The following is an 18,152-nucleotide window of genomic DNA, read 5'->3' as shown; positions in this document are numbered from 1 at the left end:
GGCTGGTGGGAGGGTCAACGATTTGAGACATGGAGAGGGGACAGCCCTGGGGAGCTGGAAACGGGCGTCTGCAGGCCCTGCCTGCCTCTAGGTGCCCTGCTTTGGTAGCAGTGCCTTTTTTGGTTTCCTTTCAGGAACCATCTCTCCTCTGCTGGGACCTGTGCTTTGTGCAGTTGAGCGCCCTCCCTGGGGCTGAGGGGTGGGAATGGCACGCCAGGCTAGCCCATCACAGAGCCACCCACACTCCACCACTGATTGGTGCAGGGGTGGGGTCCTGAGCCCTGGGACTTCAAGTGGGACCATCAGGAAAGGGTTTTGACAGGATCGCTGGCAAGATGACAGCGACCACATTGGGGCAGCAGAGCTGGCGGAATGAGTGTGGGCTGCCAGGAGCTGTTGGAAGCAACTTATTACCCTGAGGGAACCATCCTGCCTGAGAACAAAACCAGCACAGAGAGCAGAGCCAAGAGGTCCAGAGACAAGAGCTTCCTGATGCCATCTGGGCACCTGGGGCTGAGCTGGCTCGAGGCCTGTGGACCTTGGACTTCTTAAGTCACATGAGCCAATAAACATTTCCCTCCTCTAAGCCAGTTGGGTTTCTGTCACTTGTCATTGAAAGAGCTCTGGTTGACATAGGGCCTGTGGACAGGAGGTAGATCCCACTGGTCCAGAGGCAGCTTTCTCTCAAAACAGATTGGGGGTGGACCCAGGGAAGGTAGACACTTGGGGTCACCAGAGCAGAGGTTGTGCCAAGTGCGTGTGAGGAGTGGGAGAGGGAAAAACCCCTGAAGCCTATTGGCTGGGTCCATCCAAGAGGTGAGGGTCAGAATGGGGAGGGTTCAGGGTGACGCCTGGGAAGGCGAGGAGGCAGGGGTGCAGGGTGCGACCCTCACTGCATCCAGGCAAAAGGCCCGAGGAGGCCTAGGTGGGCAGGAGGAGCTGCCTGGAGCAGCTGGCCTGCACCTCTGTATTCTTGGCCTGCTGGTTCAGCCTTGAGGTGGAGCACTTAAGACTGGAACCTCTGGAGCCAGGCCCAGGGTTCAAATCCTGACTCCTCCACTTACTAACCTCAGACAAATTCTCCACCTTCTCTATGCATCAGTTTTCTCATCTGTAAAATCAGGCTAGTTGTTACCTATGTTAATTATATGTACTATGTGTTTTCTTTTTTAAAACATATGTACTATATATTTCATAGTCACTCCTCAGTATCTGGGGGATTGGTTCCAGGACCCCTATGGATACCAAAATCCATGGATGCCCAAGTCCCGAAGTTGGCTCTGCAGAACCTGCCAATAGGAAAAGCCAGCCTTTCATATCCACGGGTTTCACATCCTGTGAATATTGTATTTTTGATCTGTAGTTGGTTGAATGCACAGACGTAGGACCCGCGGGTGTGGAGGGCCAACTGTACTGTATATACCTGTATGAGGGCAAAGCTTGCTGATATCACAAAGCCCAAACATACAGGTTCAAATGCAATGGAAGTTTGTATCTTGCTTACCTAAGATTCATAATGGGATTTATCTGATCAGTGGGCAGTACTTCTCTAAGAGGGACTTCAGGGCCTTGGCTCTTGTGGTGCCATCTTAGCCCATGATTTCCAAAGTCACTGTGGAAGGGGGAAGCTCAGAGCCCATGGAGGTTTTTATGGGCTAGGATGGGAAGTAGCCCAGTGCCTCTGCCCACCTCCCACTGGCTGGTAATTTCTGCTGACCTCACAGGCCACGCCCAGCCTTTGCCAAGTGTTAGGATGCAGCCTCCTGAGATAGAGGGCAGGGGCCCAGGGGAGATGGTGTTCCTGCCTGGGTCACGTGGCCTCTGGGTGCCTCCTAGGAGTGGTGAAAGATGGCCTCTGCCCAATGGGTGCCACTGGACACCGGGAAGGGGCAGCCTATCAGTGTCCTGTCTGCAGAGCTCTGCTGGGGAACCAATGATTTTCTCTTTTTTCTAGCCATGGGACACCTTTAGCCTAGTCCGTCTGAATGTCTTGCTCTGATCTCAGCTGCGCCCAGGGTGCAGGTGTGACCAGTATGTGGAATGGAGAGCAGCTTCTGAGGCCAGCATGGCAGCCAACAGTGACACTCCCTGCCAGTTGAAGAGCCACTCTCTATAGCCCACCACAGGGTTCAATCAGCAGATGTTTCCTGAGCACCCAACATCATTACTCAGCAGGGAAATGAGATAACAGTCACCCACCCATGAAGAGTCTGACATCCCTGGCCAGGCGCGGTGGCTCATGCCTATAATCCTAGCAGTTTGGGAGGCCGAGGCGGGCAGATCACCTGAGGCCAGGAGTTGGAGACTAGTCTGGCAAACATAGTGAAACCCCATCTTTACTAAAAATACAAAAAATTAGCTGGGTGTGGTGGTGGGTGCCTGTAATCCCAGCTATGAGGGAGGCTGAGGCAGGAGAATCGCTTGAACCCAGGAGACGGAGGCTGCAGTGAGCTGAGATTGCACCATTGCACTCAAGTCTGGGCGACAGGAGCAAAACTCCATCTCAAAAAAAAAAAAAAAAGTGACATCCCCAAGTACTAGAGAGGAAGAGGCTACACAACACTCATACATGGCTGGTGGAAATGTCAGTAGGTACAACCACTTTGGAAAACCATTCAGCAGTTTCTTATTAACACACACACTTCCCCTATGACCCAGCAATTGCACTCCTAGGTAGGTACCCAAGAGAGATGGGGGCATAGGGCTACCGGAAGACATGTACAAGACTGTAGCCCCAAACTGGAAACAGCTCAAATGCCCATCAGCAAGAGCGTGAATACGTAAATGGTGGAATGTTGTATGATAGAACAGCAGTAAAAGGAACCACTGTCAATGCAACACCATGCGTAGATCTTGTAGACCTTACGTGGAGCAAAAGAAGCCAAACAAAAAAGGACATGGGCCAGGTGCAGTGGCTCACACTTGTAGTCCCAGCACTTTTGGAAGCCAAGGTGGGCAGATGGCTTGAGTTCAGGAGTTCAAGACCAGCTTAGGTAACATAGTGAGACCCTGTCTCTACAGAAAAATACAGACATTAGCTGGGCATAGTGGCGCCCGCCTATAATCCCAGCCACTCAGGAGGCTGAGGTGGGAGGATGGATTTAACCCAGGAGGTAGAGGCTGCAGTGAGCTGAGATTGCTCCACTACACTCCAGCCTGGGCAACAGAGTGAGACTCTGCCTCAAAAATTAATTAGTTAAAATGAAAAAGAGTACACACTGAAGTAATTCATTTAAGCCACGCTCAGGAACAGGAAAAACTAATCAATGGTGATGGAAGTCAGTACATCTGTAAGGGGTGGGGATTGGCTGTGGGTCGGGTACAGGGAGCCTCTGGAAGTGTTCTTCCACTTGAACTGGGTTACATATAAAACGATTAAGCTGTACACTTAAGATTGGTGCACTTCTCTGATATCTTCATAAAAGTTTTACTTAATCTTTATCTATCTATTTAGACCCTATTGCACGCCAGACACTGTTCTAGGTAGTGGCGATTAAGTGAACAAAATGTTCTTGGAGTTTATTTCTGAAGCAGTGAGACAGACAATAAAGATGGATCGTGCCAGGCACGGTGGCTCACGCCTGTAATCCCAGCACTTTGGGAGGGTGAGGTGGGTGGATCACCTGAGGTCAAGAGTTCAAGACCAGCCTGGCCAACATGGTAAAACCTCGTCTGTACTAAAAATACAAAAAACTGGCCGGTGTGGTGGCAGATGCTGTAATCTCAGCTACAAGGGAGGCTGGGGCAGGAGAATCGCTTGAACCCGGGAGGCAGAGGTTGTAGTGAGCCAAGATTGTGCCATTGCACTCTAGCTTGGGCAACAAGAGTGAAACTTCGTCTCAAAAAAAAAGAAAAAAAAAGAATCGCATGTCAGATGGTGATCCATGCTCTGGGGAAAATAAATAAAGCATATCAGGCAGTCCAGGGTGAGAAGGGAAGCCTGCATTCTTTTTTTTTTTTTTTCCCGAGACAGAGTCTCACTCTGTCTCCCAGGCTGGAGTGCAGTGGCACAACCTCAGCTCACTGAAACATCCGCCTCCTGGGTTCAAGCGATTCTCCTGCCTCAGCCTCCCGAGTAGCTGGGATTACAGGTGCCCACCACGCCCAGCTAATTTTTTGTATTTTTAGTAGAGACAGGTTTCACCATGTTGGCCAGGCTGTTCTCAAACTCCTGACCTTGTGATTTGCCTGCCTTGGCCTCCCAAAGTGCTGGGATTACAGGCATGAGCCATGACGCCTGACCTTGAGGGGCCAGCATTCTTTTTTTTGTTTGTTTGTTTGTTTTTGTTTGTCTGTTTTTTGGTTTTTTTTGAATAGTTTTTTTTTTTTTTTTTTAAAAACAGAGTCTCACTCTGTCGCCCAGGCTGGAGTGCAGTGGCACGATCTCAGCTCACTGCAAGCTCCGCCTCCTGGGTTTATGCCATTCTCCTGCCTCAGCCTCCCAAGTAGCTGGGACTACAGGCGCCCGCCACCTCGCCTGGTTAGTTTTTTGTATTTTTTAGTAGAGATGGGGTTTCACTGTGTTAGCTAGGATGGTCTCGATCTCCTGACCTCGTGATCCGCCCGTCTCGGCCTCCCAAAGTGCTGGGATTACAGGCTTGAGCTACTGCGCCCGGCGGGGCCAGCATTCTTAACTGGGTTCGGGGAAGACTCTGGTGACAGTGAGTATGGAGTGCACGGGCTCACAGCCCTCTGTGGGGAGAGGGCTCCAGGCAGAGGGAACAGCAAGGGCAAAGGCTGGGAGGACTGGATTTCATCTGTTAGTTTCCTTGTGGTCTCCTCTGCTCCCACTGCCTCAACCACCACTCAGGGCCTGACTCAGGGGCCACCAGCTCTGGACTCAGCCCGCCTTAGCTGAGAGGTGTCCTTGTGGCACTGGCAGCCCCTTGGGCCTGAGAAGCTTGGTGCAAAGGGAGAAGGAAGAGGCATGGGGAACCTACCACACCCCTGCCCTGGGTGCTGCTGGACTTGGGGCCCCAGAGGCCGGGGAAGGAGGCAGAGGGGTAAGGAGAGTTGAATGACTGAGTGAATCTGCTCGTCCTCTCCCAGCCTCATCCCTGGCCTGGTCAAGGAGCTGACATGCTGTGGGATCTGTTGACTTTCCCTTTCCCTCTCTGGGCTTTGCCCTCCACAGCCATGAAATAGGGCTGCAGATGCCTCCCCCGGGGGTTCATGAGAGGCAGGAGGCGTTGCAGCAGTGCGTTGCTCTGTGCTTGTCAGGTCTGAGGCCACTGTCAGTTTCTCTGCACCCCCGAGCCCTCCTCTAGGAGAGATGTCCTCATACCCCCACCTTATGGATGAGTAGACTGAGGCTCTAGAAGTGAGGTAATGGCCCAGAGGTAGGCAGGAGCTTGATCTAGGCATATGTGTCATCTAGGACATGGAGAGGTGGAGTTAACAGCCTAACCCCCAATACACACCCAAAGGCCATCCCTTTCTCTGGCACAGGGACAGTTGGCTCCAGGACATAGACGCGACCAAATTCCCACTCAACTAGGCTACAGGCCCCGAGGCAGGGGACTGGCGCCCATGATCTGGGCAATCTACCAGGGGCCTGGTCCCTCCCCTCTTTGGGGCAGGGCCTTTGATGAGAGTGAGTCTGGACTTTCTCGGGAGCTCCTTGTAGCCAGGAAGTGACAGGGCTGTGTGACTACTTCCCATCATCAGAGTGAATTATCATTATTCTGAAATCCCGTTTTTCCTATTGTGTGTGTTCAAATGTCATTTTAAAAAATGGAATAAGGACTAAGATTTTTGCCAGTAATCAGAAAGCTGCAAAGAAAAACAGGATCCCACACGATGCCCATCAGATAAAACAGAAAATCAGATAAAACCTGTTGCTAGTAAGGCTGCCAGTGAATGGAATTCTGGCATTTGGTGGGCATGTAAGTTAGTGGGGATGTTTGAAAGGGCATTTTGGCACTTGTGTGTCCCCTGGCAGGTCCACTCCTGGGTTAAACCTCTCACAAGCAGACAGATGTATCCCAGGCATGGTTTGAGGTGGCAGAAAAATCAGTGTCCATCACTGGGCAACTGCCTGGGCAGAGAGCAACAGGGATGGAGCTTAAATGCAGAGTGCTGAGTGAAAAATAGTCAAATAGAGAACCGGAAACAAAAAATGCAGACATACACAAGAATCCTCTATACAGCATTTCTGCCACTTACTCTGTTACCTTGGACAAGTGACTTTAAGCTGTCTCTACCTCTGTTTTCTTTTTTCTTTTTCTTTTTTTTGAGACAGTCTCTCTCTCTGTCACCCAGGCTGGAGTGCAGTGGAGCAGTCTTGGCTCACTGCAACCTCCACCTCCCAGGTTCAAGCGATTTCCCTGCCTCAACCTCCTGAGTAGCTGTGACAACAGGCGCATGCTGCCATGCCTGGCTAATTTTTGTATTTTTAGTAGAGACAGGGTTTTGCCATGTTGGCCAGCCTGGTCTGGAACTCCTGACCTCAGGTGATCCGCTCGCTGCGGCCTTCCAAAGTACTGGGATTACAGGTGTGAGCCACCACGCCTGGCCTATTTTCTTTTATAAATAAATAAAAGAAAGACAAGGGAATGGCACTTGCGATCCAGGCCCTCCACCAGGGGTCTGGTCCCTCCCCTTTTTGGTACAGAGCCTTTGATGAGAGTAGGTCTGGACTTTTTTTTTTTTTTTTTTTTTTGAGACGGAGTCTCGCTCTGTCACCCAGGCTGGAGTGTGGTGGCCGGATCTCAGCTCACTGCAAGCTCCGCCTCCCGGGTTCACGCCATTCTCCTGCCTCAGCCTCCCGAGTAGCTGGGACTACAGGCGCCCGCCACCTCGCCCGGCTAGTTTTTTTTTTTTTTGTATTTTTTAGTAGAGACGGGGTTTCACCGTGTTAGCCAGGATGGTCTCGATCTCCTGACCTCGTGATCCACCCGTCTCGGCCTCCCAAAGTGCTGGGATTACAGGCTTGAGCCACCGCGCCCGGCCAGGGTCTGGACTTATACACAGGTGTGTGCGTGGAACAGGGCATGGAGAGGTGAAGTTAACAACCTATCCTGCCACACCTGAGGCCATTCCTTCCAGGTTGCAGGGATGCTCAGCTCCAGGACATGGATGAGACCATATAGACACAAATATATATGTATATGTCTCTCTATACACAAATATATACATATTTATATGTATATGTGTGTGCCTATATGTGTGTGTGTGTATATATATGTATATATATATTTTTTGAGAGATGGGATCTCACTTTGTTGGCCAGGCTGGTCTCAAACTCCTGACCTCAAGTGATCCACCCGCCTCAGCTTCCCAAAGTGCTGGGATTACAGGCATGTGCACCCCCGCCGGCCTCTACCTCTGTTTTCTTTCTTTTCTTTTCTTTTCTTTTTTTTTTTTTTTTGAGACGGACTTTCTTGTCACCCAGGCTGGAGTGCAATGGCACTATCTTGGCTCACCACAACCTCCGCCTCTCAGGTTCAAGTGATTCTCCTGCTTCAGCCTCCTGAGTAGCTGGGATTACAGGCATGCGCCACCACGCCTGGCTAATTTTGTACTGTTTTTAGTAGAGACAGGGTTTCTTCATGTTGGTCAGGCTGGTTTCAAACTCCCGACCTCAGGTGATCCACCTGCCTCGGCCTCCCAAAGTGCTGGGATTACGGGTGTGAGCCACCATGCCCGGCCTACCTCTGTTTTCTAATCTGTAAAATGGGGATCATAATAGCACCTCCTTCAGGGACATGTGATGGTTTCATGAGATATGATATGTAAGTTGCTCAGCATAGTGCCTGGCATAGAGTAAGTACCCAATAACTGGTGCTGTTACAGACATTTATGGAAATAAGATCCTGGAAAGCAGATTGGAAGGGCATGTGCCACACAGACAAGGGGGCGTCGTGGCTCAGGGCAGCAGGAGTAAGACTGGGATGCAGGGAAGGGGAAAGTCCATTGAAAAGGGAAGCTTTAGGCCGGGCACAGTGACTCACGTCTGTCATCCCAGCACTTTGGGCGGCCGAGGCAGGCAGATCACCTGAGGTTGGGAGTTTCAGACCAGCCTGACCATCATGGAGACACCCCGTCTCTACTAAAAATACAAAATTAGCCAGGCGTGGTGGCGCATGCCTGTAATCCCAGCTACTCGGGAGGCTGAGCAGGAGAATTGCTTGAACCCGGGAGGCGGAGGTTGCGGTGAGTTGAGATCGCGCCATTGCACTCCAGCCTGGGCAGCAGGAGCAAAACTCCATCTCAAACAAACAAACAAAGAACAGGGAAGCTTTTCAGGGCCCTATGGCTGCATGGAGTGTCCCAAACTAAGGCGCATGTCTGCTTGATTCTATGCACCCTGTGTTCAAGAAACACAAAAGATATTGTCAGAATGGGCCCAACCTTTGGGGACAGCATCACATAGGGCAGGGTAAAGCATGGCCCTACAGGATTCATGGGATCATACATTGTCTTCATTCAGTCACTCAAGAAGTATTTGCTGAGCACCTACTCTGTGCCAGGCTCTGCTCTGGGCTTGGGGAAGATGAACTCAGAGAAAACACACAGAGCCTCTGCTCCCAAGCTTGGTCCAGCTGGGGGAAGGGGCAGCAGGCTGATGGTAAACAAATAGGCACACACACGCCTCTACAGGGGTAGCGGGGAGAAGGGACCCCAAGGAGGCCAGGGTGTTGAAGCCGCAGTAAGCAAGTGGGTGGGCAGGGCCCTGGTTCCTCCGGGGTGGTGGCTGCCCTGTGTTTAGCCACAGATGCTCTTCCATCCCAGCCTGGTGCCCAGGGTCGGTTTCACTTTCCCCTTACTCCTTTTCTTAGAGTTTGGTTTCTGTTTTGTGGGTTCCCTGCCCCCCTTCCGCCTTTGCCTGGAGTTGCAGATTAGCCTAGTGGTTCTCAACCCTGGCTACACCTTGGAACCCTAGGGAGCTTTTTTTTTTTTTTCTTTTTTTTTTCCTTTTGAGACAGTCTCATTCTGTCTCCCAGACTGGAGTGGAGTGGCGTGATCTCAGCTCACTGCAAACTCCGCCTCTCAGGTTCAAGTGATTCTCCATTCTGCCTCAGTATCCCCAGTAGCTGGAATTACAGGCACTCGCCACCACGCCCAGCTATTTTTTTGTATTTTTAGTAGAGACAAGGTTTCACCATGTTGACCAGGCTGGTCTCAAACTCCTGACCTTAACTGTTCCACCTGCCTCAGCCTCCCAAAGTGCTGGAATTACAGGCATGAGCCACCGTGCTCAGCCAACCCTGGGGAGCTTTAAAATACCCATATCTGGGCCGGTCTTCAGTTAGATCAGAAGCCCTGAAGATGAGCCTTCTCAAACTCTGGTCTCCTCTTCTTAACTTGGTGAGAACAATGGTCCCCCTCCCAGCACAGCGGTAGGAGAATCACCTCAGGCAGGCAGTGGGAACTAGGCAATGTCAGGGCTCCTCTCCTTTATCTTCCATTGCTCAGGGATCACAGCCCTGAGCTGCCCTTTGCCTAATATCTGAAAACACTTGTTTCCTGTGCTTTGTCCAGTTTCTTAGCTGTTTGTAGAGAAAGGGCAATTTCAGTTCATCTTTCTTCCTCAAGGCCAGAACCCAGAGTCCCTCCTCATCCTTTGAACTCCCCAAATCCTTCACCTGTCACCTCTCCAAGTTTCTTCCCGTGCTCTGGCTGGGATCGTAACTGTGCGTGCAAGTTTCACCTCCACTTCTGGAAAGTGCCCCTCTCGGGGGCACAGGGCCTGTCAGGTTCACGTCTGTGTCTCCAGGATGTCTCGCAGGGCCTGGCATGTGGTAGGTATGTGGTGCGCATGTTTTTGTGCATGGCTCTGCCCCGCCCTTCTTCCTTCAGGCCACCCCAAATCATATCCGTATCCCTAGAGAACTGATGCCCACCCCACTCCAACCAGGTGGCACCTCCAGGACCGCTGGTCAAGATACCCTCTCCACGGCCATTGGTTCAGGGGTGGTCATGTGACTCAAGACAGCACACGTGGCCGGGCGCGATGGCTCATGCCTGTAATCCCAGCACTTTGGGACGCGGAGGCAGGCAGATCACCTGAGGTCAGGAGTTCAAGACCAGCCTGGCCAACATGGCAAAACTCTATTAAAAATACAAAAATTAGCTGGATGTGGTGGTGGGCGCCTGCAATCCCAGCTACTCAGGAGGCTGAGGCAGGGAGAATTGCTAGAACCTGGGTAGTGGAGGTTGCAGTGAGCCGAGATCGCACCACTGCACTCCAGCCTGGGCGATAGAGTGAGCTCCGGTTTTTAAATAAATTACCCAGTTCCAGGTTTTCTGTTATAAGCAACAGAAAATGGATGAAGACATTTATTTTTATCTTCATTAATTTATTTCGGCCAATTGCATGCCAGAGAGACCTGGCTACTACAAGACATCTGTATACTTGCTGAATAAATGAAATAGTATTGATTAATTTGCAAACCACATTCCCAGTGCACCTGAGGTGGCTTCCAAAAAGAACAAGGAAGGTAAAATTTAAAAAACAGAAATGGAGATTCAAGAATGTGGATGGGTGCAGTGGTATACACCTGTGCTACCAGTGGTGCACTCCCAGCTACTCTGGAGGCCTGAGGAGGGAGGATCACTTGAGCCCAGGAATGTGAGTCCAGACCGGGCAACATAGCAAGATCTTATCTCTAAAAACAAAAAAATGTTAGGCCGGGTGTGGTGGCTCAAGCCTGTAATCCCAGCACTTTGGGAGGCCGAGGTGGGTGGATTATGAGGTCAAGAGATTGACACCATTCTGACCAACATGGTGAAACCCCGTCTCTACTAAAAATACAAAAATTAGCTGGGTGTGGTGGTGCACACCTGTAGTCCCAGGTACTTGGCAGACTGAGGCAGGAGAATCTCTTGAACCCGGGAGACGGAGGTTGCAGTGAGCCAAGATTGCGCCACTGCACTCCAGCCTGGTGACACAGCAAGACTCCGTCTCAAAAAAAAAAAAAAAAGAAAAAAGAAAAAAATTTAGGCCACATGGGAAGGCTCCTACCGTAACCCCAGCACTTTAGGAGGCCAAGACAGGAGGATCACTTGAGGCCAGGAGTTTGATACCCGCCTAGGCAACATAGTGAGACCCTGTCTCTAAAAAAATTATTTAAAAATGTTTAAAATAAAATAGTAAAATTTAATTAAAAGAGAAAATAAAGATCAGAAACAATAGCATAAATACATAAATATGCAACCTATAAAGGCCCATAAAGGTGCTTTATTAATTCAATATCAAATTTAGTTCTGAGCTTTCTGGCAGCCAAAGTAAAAAGCTTTTTTTTTTTTTTCCCAGAGAAAACTTCTTCAGTGGAAAGAAATTTTTTCCTAGACTTTAGCTGCAAAGGAACAGTTTCAGATGGGGCCCACAGTGTGATGTGACGAAGGCCAATCCCAGCCACATTCGTACAGCCAAAGCCTGTATTGAGCCTCCCACAATGAGTCCTTGGAGAATGGGTCCAGGTGATTCAGTTGTTCTCATTTGGGCTCGCCTTGACCTCTCAGTGGCTCTTGTTATAGTTGGTCGCTTTCTTCCTCTTTGAAACACTTTCTTCACTTGGATGGGGGCCCTCACTCTCTTGGCAATCTTCTTTCCCACTGTGGGCTCTGGTCTTGTCTCCATGGCCACATCTCCCTGACCTCTCTTGACCTCTGAATGGTGGCAGGCCCAGGCTCAGACCCCTCCCCTCCCCTTCCCTGCCCTCCCTTCCCCTCCCCTCCCCTCCTTTCCCCTCCCCTCCCTTTCCTTCCTGGCCCAAGTCCTCCAGTCGTCTTCCGGGATGACAGACCACTGTTTCCACCCCAGGCCCTCCAGTCTGGTTTCTACTCGCAGCCAGAGGGAATGCAGCCATTGCATTTTTATGCCATTTCCTCACCGTCCTGTGATCACCTAAAGTTACTAAACAAATCTCTATTAGAGTGCCCAGTTTTGTGTAGTAGCCAAATCCCAGAACTTGATTTAGAATGAAGTGTTCTTGGGCTGGGCGTGGTGGTACGCACCTGTAGTCCCAGCTGCTCATGAGGCTGAGGCTGCAGGGATTGCTTGAGTTTGAGGCTGCAGGGACCCGAGATGGCACCACTGCACTCAAGCCTGGGCAATAGAGCGAGAGTTTGTCTCAAAAAAAAAAAAAGAACAAAGCGTTTTCCACTTCTGGCCATTGCAGCCCCCACTGATAAGGAGTGGGGGAAGTCGGGTCTGCGCCTCTCCCTGGCCCCACTCCCAGGCTTGAGAAGACGCTGCCTTTGGAGAACAGGGAGGGAGGGCAGTGGGTGCAGACAGTGCATGCTGGATTGACACTGGTGTAAGATGGCATCTCACTCCCTGGGTGGTAGCTGTCTAAAGCTGGCTCCTGCCCTCTGAGGGTTTTATGGGCTCCCTTATGCACTACCCCCTTGACTGAAACTCCTGGGAAAGGGGCAGCACCTCTCTGTTGACTAGCTCTGGTTTTCTTTCAAGTGGCATGCACTAGCCCACTCTGTTGCATACCCTGTGCCAGAGAAAACAAGTCCGTGGGGCCAGACCCCTTTTTCCGTTCCCGCTGTCCAGTGCCCACTGCAGTTCACCTCCTTTCTGGAGGCCTTCCCTACCAATGACCCACTGGGGTGCCATGACTGCAGGGAGCCCACCTTGAGCTCTCTGGGGGGCTTCCTTGAAGCACTTCTCACCAGATTTGTGAGCCACTGTGCCCAGTCTCCCATGGAGTTTTAAATTATCAAAACACCAACCTAGGCACAGTGGCACACACCTGTAGTCCCAGCTGCTCAATAGGATTGTTCTAGTCCAGGAATTTGAGTCCAGTCTGAGCAACATAGCAAAACCCCATTTCCAAATAACATAAAATATCAAAATACCAAAAAATATTACAAATAATTGTATGTTGGTAAATGTAGAAACTTAAGCAAAGTAAATACCTTTCTGGGAGAATGTGAAATGTCAAAATTGGCACAAAGGCTGGACGCGGTGGCTCAAGCCTGTAATCCCAGCACTTTGGGAGGCCGAGACGGGGGGATCACGAGGTCAGATCGAGACCATCCTGGCTAACACCTCGTCTCTACTAAAAAAATACAAAAAACTAGCCGGGCGAGGTGGTGGGCGCCTGTAGTCCCAGCTACTCAGGAGGCTGAGGCAGGAGAATGGCGTAAATCCGGGAGGCGGAGCTTGCAGTGAGCTGAGATCCGGCCACTGCACTCCAGCCTGGGCGACAGAGCGAGACTCCATCTCAAAAAGAAAAGAAAAGAAAAGAAAAAATTGGCACAAAAATATCAAAACTTCAGTAGACCCATAACCAGGAAAGAAAATTGAGTAGCTCATGCCTGTAACCTCAGCACTTTGTTTTGTTTCATTTTTCAGACGGAGTCTCACTCTTGTTGCCAGGCTGGAGTGTGGTGGCGCAATCTCGGCTCACTACAACCTCTGCCTCCCATTTTCAAGCAATTCTCCTGCCTCAGCCTTCCGAGTAGCTGGGATTACAGGCACCAGCCACAACACCCGACTAATTTTTTTTGTATTTTTAGAAGAGACAGAGTTTCATCATGTTGGCCAGGCTGGTCTCGAACTCCTGACCTCAGGTGATCCGCCTGGCTCAGCCTTCCAAAGTGCTGGGCTTACAGGTGTGAGCCACCACTCCCGTCCTAACCTTAGCACTTTGGGGGAGGCTAAGGCAGAAGGATCATTTGAGGCCAGGAATATAAATTCAGCCTGGGAAACATAGTGAGACCCTGTCTCTTGGGGGAAAAAAAAACCACTAAAATAGGCAGGGCACAGTGACTCACGCCTATAATCTCAGCACTTTGGGAGGCTAAAGCAGGCAGATAACCTGAGGCTGGGAGTTCGAGACCAGCCTGGCCAACATCGTGAAACTCTGTCTCTGCTAAAAATACAAAAATAACTCGGATGTGGCAGCACATACCTGTAATCCCAGCTACTTGGGAGGCTGAGACACGAGAATCACTTGAACCCAGGCGGTAGAGGTTGCAGTGAGCTGAGATCAACTACTGCACTCCAGCCTGGGTGACAGAGCAAGACTCTGTCTCAAACAAAACAAAACAAAACAAAACAAAACTGAAAGAAAAAGAAACGTGTAATCTGAGACTCCAACGAGAAAGAACCCAACAGAAATGTTTTTTTTTTTTTTTTTGAGACAGAGTCTCGCTCTGTCGCCCAGGCTGGAGTGCAGTGGCGCGATCTCGGCTCACTGCAAGCTCCGCCTCCCGGGTTCACGCCATTCTCCTGCCTCAGCCTCCCGAGTAGCTGGGACTACAGGCGCCCACAACCGCGCCCGGCTAATTTTTTGTATTTTTAGTAGAGACGGGGTTTCACCATGGTCTCGATCTCCTGACCTTGTGATCCGCCCGCCTCGGCCTCCCAAAGTGCTGGGATTACAGGCGTGAGCCACCGCGCCCGGCCCAGAAATGTTTTTATAGGGCGATTCTACCAGCCTTTGGAGGAACAGATGGTCCTTATCTCATACCAGTTGTTACAGAAGACAGAAAGAGAGAGAAGGCTGCCCAATTTCTTTTTTCTTTTTTTTTTTTTTTTTGAGACGGAGTCTCGCTCTGTCGCCCAGGCTGGAGTGCAGTGGCCGGATCTCAGCTCACTGCAAGCTCCGCCTCCCGGGTTCACGCCATTCTCCTGCCTCAGCCTCCCGAGTAGCTGGGACTACAGGCGCCCGCCACCTCGCCCGGCTAGTTTTTTTGTATTTTGTAGTAGAGACGGGGTTTCACCGTGTTAGCCAGGATGGTCTCAATCTCCTGACCTCGTGATCCGCCCGTCTCGGCCTCCCAAAGTGCTGGGATTACAGGCTTGAGCCACCGCGCCCAGCCTTTTTTTTTTTTTTTTTTTTTTTTTTTTTTTTTTTTGAGATGGAGTCTTGCTCTGTCGCCCAGGCTGGAGTGCAGTGGCGCGATCTTGGTTCACTGCCAGCTCCACCTCCTGGGTTCACGCTATTCTCCTGCCTTAGCCTCCCGAGTGGCTACAGGCGCCCGCCACCATGCCCGACTAATTTTTTGTATTTTTAGTAGAGACGGGGTTTCACCGTGTTAGCCAGGATGCTGTCCATCTCCTGACCTCGTGGTCCGCCCGCCTCGGCCTCCCAAAGTGCTGGGATTACAGGCATGAGCCACCGCTCCCAGCCCCAATTTCTTGTATGACCCCCCCAAGCCAGGTAAGGACAGTATCAGAAAAGGAAAGTCTGTACAGAGCATTTCATTGTGGACACAGAATAGAATATAGGAAAATACCCCACCTAGGGGTAGGAAAAGGGCATCTTAAGACTCCCAAACTACAAAGCTCTATTCAGAACATTTATGAATCTAACTCCATCAAAATTAAAGATTTTTTTTTGGCCGGGTGCGGTGGCTCAAGCCTGTAATCCCAGCACTTTGGGAGGCTGAGACGGGCGGATCACGAGGTCAGGAGATCGAGACCATCCTGGCTAACACAGTGAAACCCCGTCTCTACTTAAAAAAAATACAAAAAACTAGCCGGGCGAGGTGGCGGGCGCCTGTAGTCCCAGCTACTCAGGAGGCTGAGACAGGAGAATGGCATAAACCCGGGAGGCGGAGCTTGCAGTGAGCTGAGATCTGGCCACTGCACTCCAGCCTGGGCGACAGAGTGAGACTCCGTCTCAAAAAATAAAAAATAAAAAATAAAAATAAAAAATAAAAAAGATTTTTTTTTACCAGCCTTAAAAAAAATTAAGGATTTCTGGTCAGGCACCGTGGCTCACACCTGTAATTCCAGCACTTTGGGAGGCCGAGGTGGGTGAATCACTTGAGATCAGGAGTTTGAGGCCAGCCTGACCACCATGGTGAAACCCTGTCTCTACAAAAACTAGCCGGTCGTGGTGGCACATACCTGTAATCCCAGCGACTCCAGAGGCTGAGGCAGGATAATTGTTTTGAACCTGGGAGGCGGAGGTTGCAGTGAGCTGAGATCGCACCACTGTACTACAGTCTGGGTGACAGAGCGAGAATTCGTCTCAAAACAAAAACAAAAACAAAAACAAAAACTAGACATCATTTTATGACCACATGTTTAGTCAAAATTCATAAGGTGAATAATGTCAATGTTTGGTGAGAATGTGGGCAGACAGAAATACTTGGTCCTCTGTAGGCACGTAAACTGACACAGCCCTTCTCTCAAGCAATCTGAAATTAGGTGTATGTTTATGCCAAGACCTTACACTCTCAGTCCTGGATAAGTAGGCCAGAGAGATTCTCATGCAGGTGTACAAAGAGGCATGTGCAGGGGCGTTGACCAGGGTGTTCTTTGTGAGAACAGGAGTTGGGAGCCAGTTTGGCATCCCCTGTCAGAAGGATGAATTAAGTAAAGCATACAAAGGGAAACTACAGAACACTATGCAACGGTCAGGATCTACAAGGCTTTTAAAACACAGTACAGGCTGGGCACAGTGGCTCACGCCTGTAATCCCAGCACTTTAGGAGGCTGAGACCGGCAGATCACCTGAGGTCAGGAGTTCAAGACCAGCCTGGCCAATATGGTGAAACCCGCTCTCTACTAAAAAAAAAAAAAAATAGAAAAATTAGCTGGGCGTGGTGATGCAAACCTGTAATCCCAGCTACTTGGGAGGTTGAGGCAGAAGAATTGCTTGAGCCCGGGAGGTGGAGTTTGCAGCAAGCCAAGATTGCACCACTACACTCCAGCCTGGGCAACAGAGTGAGACTTTGTCTCAAAAAAAAAAAACAAAAAACAAAAAGTGCTAGCAGGGGAGGGTAGCATGTGCCCACAGTCCCAGATACTTGGGATGCTAAGGCGGGAGGATCTCTTGACCCCAGGAGTTTGAGGCCAGCCTGGGCAATATGAGACCTCGTCTCTAAAAACAAAACAGATGGGGCATGGTGGTTCATGCCTATAATTCCAGCTGTTTTCTTTTTTTTTTTCTTTTTTGAGATGGAGTCTCGCTTTGTCACCCAGGCTGGAGTGCAGTGGCATTATCTCGGCTCACTACAAGCTCCGCCTCTCGGGTTCACGCCATTCACCTGCCTCAGCCTCCTGAGTAGCTGGGACTACAGGTGCCTGCCACCACACCCGGCTAATTTTTTGTATTTTTAGTAGAGATGGGGTTTCACCGTGTTAGCCAGGATGGTCTTGATCTCCTGACCTCGTGATCCTCCCACCGCAGCCTCCCAAAGCACTGGGATTACAGGCATGAGCCACTGTGCCCGGCCTAATTCCAGCTTTTATTTATTTATTTATTTATTTATTTATTTATTTATTTTTGAGATGGAGTCTTGTTCTGTCGCCCAGGCTGGAGTGCAGTGGTGTGATGTCAGCTCGCTGCAACCTCTGCCTCCTGGGTTCAAGCGATTCTCCCGCCTCAGCCTCCTGAGTAGCTGGGACTACAGGTGTGTGCCACCACACCTGGCTAATTTTTGTATTTTTAGTAGAGATGGGATTTCACCATGATGGCCAGGCTGGTCTTGAACTCCTGACCTCAAGTAATCCACCTACCTCGGCCTCCCAAAGTGCTGGGATTACAGGCGTGAGCCATCTTGCCCAGCCTAATTCCAGAATTTTGAGAAGGCTCAAGTGGGAGGAGTCCTTGAGGCCAGGACTTTAAGATTAGCCTAGGCAGCATAGTGAGACCTCTGTCTCTCCAAAAAAAATATATATTTTAAAAGTAGCCAGGCATGGTGGCACATGCCTGTAGTCCAAGCTACTCAGGAGGTTGTGGTTGTGGTAGGAGGATCACCTGAGCCCAGGAGCTCGAGGCTGTAGTGAGCTATGATCATGCCACTGCACTCCAGCATTGGTGACAGAGTGAGACTCTATCTCTAGAAAATAAATAAATTTTAAAAACCCTAAAACACAGTTTTGAAAGAAATGAGTAAGGAACAAAAGTGAGATCAATACTGCTTATGCAAATTAAATATATACAATACCATTTATTTATTTTTGTACTCAGTTTTATTTTGTATGTTTTTCTTGAGACAGGGTTTCACTTTGTCACCCAGGCTGGAGTGCAGTGGTGTGATCATAGCTCATTACATCCTCAACCTCCTGGGCGCAGGTGATCCTCCTGCCTCAGCCTCCAAAGTAGCTGGGACTACAAGGACACACCACCATGCCCAGCTAATTTTCTTTGTATTTTTTGTGGAGCTGGGGTTTCACTATGTTTCTCAGGCTGGTCTCCAACTCCTGAGCTCCAGTGATATTCCCGCCTTGGCCT

Source organism: Macaca mulatta, chromosome 14, assembly GCF_049350105.2.
Source record: "Macaca mulatta isolate MMU2019108-1 chromosome 14, T2T-MMU8v2.0, whole genome shotgun sequence".
NCBI classification, from domain to species: domain Eukaryota; kingdom Metazoa; phylum Chordata; class Mammalia; order Primates; family Cercopithecidae; genus Macaca; species Macaca mulatta.
The sequence above is the reverse complement of the archived record's forward strand: the minus strand, read 5'-3'. Positions refer to the sequence as shown.